Here is a 5565-nt window from a genome sequence, read left to right as displayed (position 1 = left end):
TGAGCCACCGCGCCCGGCCTATTTTTTTTTTTTTTGAGATGGAGTTTCACTCTTGCTGCCCAGGCTGGAGTGCAATGGTATGATCTCAGCTCACCACAACCTCTGCCTCCCGGGTTCCAGCAATTCTCCTGCCTCAGCCTCCCTAATAGCTGGAATTACAGGCATGTGCCACCACACCCAGCTAATTTTGTATTTTTAGTAGAGATAAGGTTTCTCCATGTTGGTCAGGCTGGTCTCAAACTCCCAACCTCAAGTGATCCACCCACCTTGGCCTCCCAAAGTACTAGGATTATAGGGGTGAACCACTGCACCCAGCCAATTTATTTTTTGAGACAGGGTCTTGCTCTGTTGCCCAGGCTAGAGTGCAGTGGCGCGATCTTGGCTCATTGCAACTTCCGTCTCCCAGGTTCAAGTGATTCTGCCACCTCAGCCTCCCAAGTAGCTGGGACTACAGGTGCCTGCTATCATGCCCAAATGATATTTGTATTTTTAGTAGAGACGAGGTTTCATCATGTTGGCCAGGCTGGTCTTGAACTTCTGACCTCAAGTGATCGTCCACCTTGGCCTCTCAACATGCTGGGATTACAGGCATGAGCCACCACGCCTGGTGAGATATTAATCCAAATGTTAACAATTTCTTTCAGTAATGAGATTATAGATGACTTTTTGCTTCTTCATGCTTTTCTAAAAAATTTCTACCATGTACATTTGTACAGTGGAAAAATGGCTGTACTTTAATATTGCCTAATTTGCAGCCCACTACCACCATCTGTTTCAACTCTCATGCCTTACATTCTATACTCTGAATGCCCCAGGGAGGTTTAACTTAGCCATTAACTTCTCTAATATGTAAATTTTGAAGGAACCTGGTAAACCTGAGGATATCCTGCACCTAAAAATATGACTAGTTTTTAATGGCTAGAGTTAAAGATCTATATGCACTTTGTGAGAAGAAGCATGAATTAACATTTGGATAAAAACAAATTCAACCTGGAGTTTTGAATTTGACCTGATTTAGTGCAAACAAAAAAGTAAATACTATTGTAATTTTGTATATATTAGTTTCTTAATAGAATCTTTGTGCTTGTACCAAATAAATTTTTTCTTGTTCATTCAAAATGTTATAGAATACATTAGCATTTGGGAAGTTTCTGAAAGACCTCTGAGTTCATTCAGTCTAATCACCTATATTACAGGTAAGGAAGAAACCAGGGAGCAGACTAAGTGATTTACATGGAGTTACAGAGCTTGGTACTTGGCCAAGACCCCAAGTTTCCCAACTCCCAGGTACTACCCCTTCCATTTCACTAAACTCTTTGGGCTTATTTATAAACCACTATTTTCATCACCAGCACAATAGCATCTTATTTAACTTAACTTTTCCATCCAATGATTCAAGGTGATATTTATTCACTCTAAAAAACTTAAGTATACATATGATTCACCAACAGCTTTTTTTTCCCTCTAGTATTTACTTCTCCTTAATCCTTTTTGAAAAATGGTGGACAAAGACAAAAAGGGAATCACATATATACACAGATACATTTTATGAACAACTAAGGGAATCGGCTATACATACGTTTATATAAAGCATTAATGAGACCTGGGTAAATATTCAGAAATTTGACTGAGCAAAATTACAGTACATAGCAAGTTTACTTCTCTCAAATTTCTAGGCCAATAAATTAATTAAGTGCCTAAGAAAACAACATGGATCACTGCTATATCCTCTAATGTGTGGATTTTTGTTCTTACGTATAACACCATTTCTAGCCCTTTTTCCTTTGTAGTTTATTCACTTTCTTCTATGAGGATCTCCTTCATCTCGATTTTCAGATAAGGTTTTTAGTCTGTAACCTATACTCCTTGAAACCCCCTACCACTGAAGATAGGGGATAAAATTCCAATTTAGAATAGGTTTTGCCTTCTACTTTTAGGAAAAAGAGAAGCAAATCACCCAGAACAAACTAAGATCGCTTAGGATTTGTAAAAATTCAATATATTTCTTTACAACTTCATCATACTGCTCTACAGTAATTATGTGTACTGTATGTTACATTATCTCATATATTTTAGAATAACTCTTAAAAGATCATCTAACTCCAAAAATAAAGATGACTTTTTACAGTACTTCCTAAACTATAAAACTGGCTTAGAAATGTACCAAAAAATTTTAATAATGAATTGGGTGGGGAGAGAAATTCTATCCTGGTTTTAACTTTATTTCAGTCCCGTCCTTAGCATATGTCTAGTGGGAAGCACATTTCATTGGGAATGAGAAGACAAGGCCCCACTCTCACCCTTCCACACCCTCATGAGAGCCAATACTGAGACTGTGCCTTATCCTTAATGAACTTATTTCCTCATCTATGCAGTGGGCACAATACCTCCACTGCCTCCATCGCAGGGGTGTCAAGAGGAGACATGAGACAATTTATGTTAAAAGAAGGAAATTCACAGGTATTTCACATCTTTTGTCTCACTTAATATACACAAAAACCCTACATAGTACTGTCGAATGTTTTTCTTTATTTTACAGATAAGGAAATCTTTAAAAATTTGAAAAATTTGATTTTTTGAAGACCCTAAAAGTCAAAATACCTTGCCAAAGGTCACAAAGCTGCCATCAGTTGTCTGATCCCAAGTTCATATTTTTTTTTGGTAGACCAGGTCATGCTGTCACCATACTTTGTAGTGTACTAACATACACTGATGTCTTACTATTGAAGCATTTCTGGAGCACCTAAGAGTGTGCTAAGAGAGGAAGGTTGCATTGTGGCAGGGCAGGACAGTGGTTAAGAGCTAGATTGCTTAGGTTCAAATTCCAGGCCTGCCCCATACTAGCTAATTAACCTTAGGTATGTTTACTTAAATTCTCTGTATCACAGATTTCTTATCTGTAAAATTAGGCTAATAATAGTACTTACTCATATCATAGTTGCTGTGGTTTGAATATGTCCCCCTAATTTTATATGTTAGAAACTTAATCCCCAAATTCATATGTTGATGGAATTTGTAGGTAGGGTCCTTGGCAGGGATTAATGATTAGATAAGATCATCAGGGTACAGCCTCCACAATGGGACTGGCGGCTTTACAAGAAGAGGAGAAAGACCTGAGCTGGACATGCATACTCTTGTTCTCACCATATGATGTCCTCCACCATCTTTACAAGACCCTCACCAGATGCAGCCCCTCCACCTTGGACTTCCCAGCCTCCAGAACTATAAGAAGTTTTTTTCTTTATAAATTACTCAGTCTGTGGTATTCTGTTATAGCAACAAAAAATGGACTAAGACAATAGACTGTGATGAGGATAAATGAGTTAATAAGTGTAGAGTCTTAAGAATGGTGCTTGGCATTTAGTAAACACTATAAATATTAGGTGTTACATTATTTTTATTTCTTATTATACAGACATTTAGAAATGTATGAAATGACTGCATTTCACAAAGATATTATAAAATAATTTGGGTAGAAAGACACAGCGATCTAAAGTAAGCCTTGAACTATAAGGTACTAAATCAGGTGGATCTTACGAGGAATGCAAAAGGTCTTAGAGGAGCATCAGCTCAGAACAGGCTGTGTCTGTGAGCCATGCTGGGGTCAGAAGCAGCTGAGAGGAATGGGAAGCTCAGGCCAAGCTAGAGCTGATTTAAAATGATAGACATATGTGGTTTATAACATGATATATGTGATAGAATATGAGAGAAATATATGGGTACTATTGATGTCAGGGACCTGGAAAAACAACTGCCTCTGCTGGCAAATGGTGGAATTGCTTGCTTATTTCTTCTTTCTCAGTGTTTCTGAAAAACCCACCCAAATTCATTTCATGAAATAATCACCCAAACAGGAGCATGTCTGCAACTGCCTGAAGTGAAATCAGGGCCATTTTCTATATTACTTGTGATAAATGGGAAACTTTTCATTTAAATACGTAAAGGATGTATGTGAATTACTGGTGTCCCCCCCCAACCCTCCATGTCTCTTCTTTTCTTTAAAAATATCTGGGAGAGGTTATCATTAAGGGAAGAGTTAAGTGGATGATATCACTCAAACTCTTGTAGATAATGAAAGATTAACTTATATAGCTTTTAAGTTTCGTTCCTTGACATGTTCCCACTGAAGACAAATACTAAAATAATTAAAGTTGAGATGGAATCCAGTATCTTCTGCTAATTTTTACCACTTGTCATAATTTTTGTGACAAGTTACTATTGTGATTAAAAAATAAGTTAGTCAAAGTCGTGTAACAAATTGAAGATTAAGATTTCAGTGTGTGATTTACATTTAAAACCATACATTTTGAGATTTTTATGTTTTCTAATTCTATTCTCTTATACTTTAGCATTATTTCTAGTATACACAGAAATGGAACAATGATTAGTGAATAAGTTCACAGAGAAAGCACAGGAAATACATGGAAGCAAAGGTTACTATCATCCTTGTTCACCCTATAAATATGTATCTTTTGAAAATTCTTTTAGCCTCTAAGAGAAAAGGTTGCATCTGCTAACTGTCCAGCACAGAACAGGTAATCAATAAATGTTTGATAAATTCTATTTAACAGTCATATAGGTTTTGATACAATGTAGAAAATTAGAGAACTCAACTTCTGTTCCCTTTAATTTTCTTAAGAGTATAAAAACATTTTTTTTCTGTAAGTTTTTATTATCTTCCACTGAAAATTTTCTCTAATGGTTTATTTTTACAATGGCATTATTAAGATTGACATATCATAATCTTCACCATTTTAAAGTGTACAATTCAGTGATTTTTTAAATCTATTCACAAGGATCCACGATCAGCAGCAGTATCTAATTCTAGCACATTTTCATCATTTTCAAAAAAGAATCCCATACCATTAGGTGATCACTTCCCATTTCTCTGTCTCCCAAGCCCTTGTTAACTACTAACCTACTCGCTGTCTCTATGGATTTGCCTATTCAGGACCTTTCACAAAAATGAGATTATATAATGTGTAATCTTGTGTGACTGGCTTCTTTCACTTGGCATGTTTTCAAGGTTCATCCATATTGTAGTACTTATTAGTACTTTATTTCTTTTCATGAGGACGCCTAGTTTTTAAATTCCTTAAGAATCTCAGAAAACATATGCAAACAATGATAACTTCCAATGATAAGGATTTGAGATTTCAAGGATATACTCAAGAAAATTTCTAATACTTGAATAGACTGATAAGAAAACACTCTAACCTTCCTAGGACACTATATGCAGGACATTTCTTTTTAAAAATTTGACTAAGATGACCTATTAGTGACACAAGTATAAAATAAACTCAGAAACTTCCTTCATACCATAGTAATCATTATTAAGATGACCACTAGGCCGGGCATGGTGGCTCACGCCTGAAAATACAGCACTTTGGGAGGCTGAGGCAGAGGATTACTTGAAGTCAAGAGTTCAAGACCAGCCTGGCCAACATGCAGCAACCCTATCTCTACTAAAAATAGAAAAATTAGCCAGGCACGGTGGTGTGTGCCTCTAATCCCAGCTACTTGGGAGGCTGAGGCATGAGAATTGCTTGACCCTGGGAGGCGGGG

The 5565-nt window shown here is 36.7% G+C and overlaps 1 protein-coding gene across 1 annotated transcript in view; it reads right to left on the bottom strand.

Moving 5' to 3' along the window:
* ANK3 (ankyrin 3, node of Ranvier (ankyrin G)) overlaps window positions 1–5565 on the bottom strand; it is a 272063-nt gene that overhangs the window by 216546 nt on the left and 49952 nt on the right. The gene's annotated exons all lie outside the window — the stretch shown is intronic.

This window comes from Colobus angolensis, unplaced genomic scaffold, assembly GCF_000951035.1.
Source record: "Colobus angolensis palliatus isolate OR3802 unplaced genomic scaffold, Cang.pa_1.0 Scaffold361, whole genome shotgun sequence".
Lineage (NCBI taxonomy): Eukaryota > Metazoa > Chordata > Mammalia > Primates > Cercopithecidae > Colobus > Colobus angolensis.
Note: the sequence above shows the minus strand (reverse complement) of the source record. Positions and strands in the feature narration are given on the sequence as shown.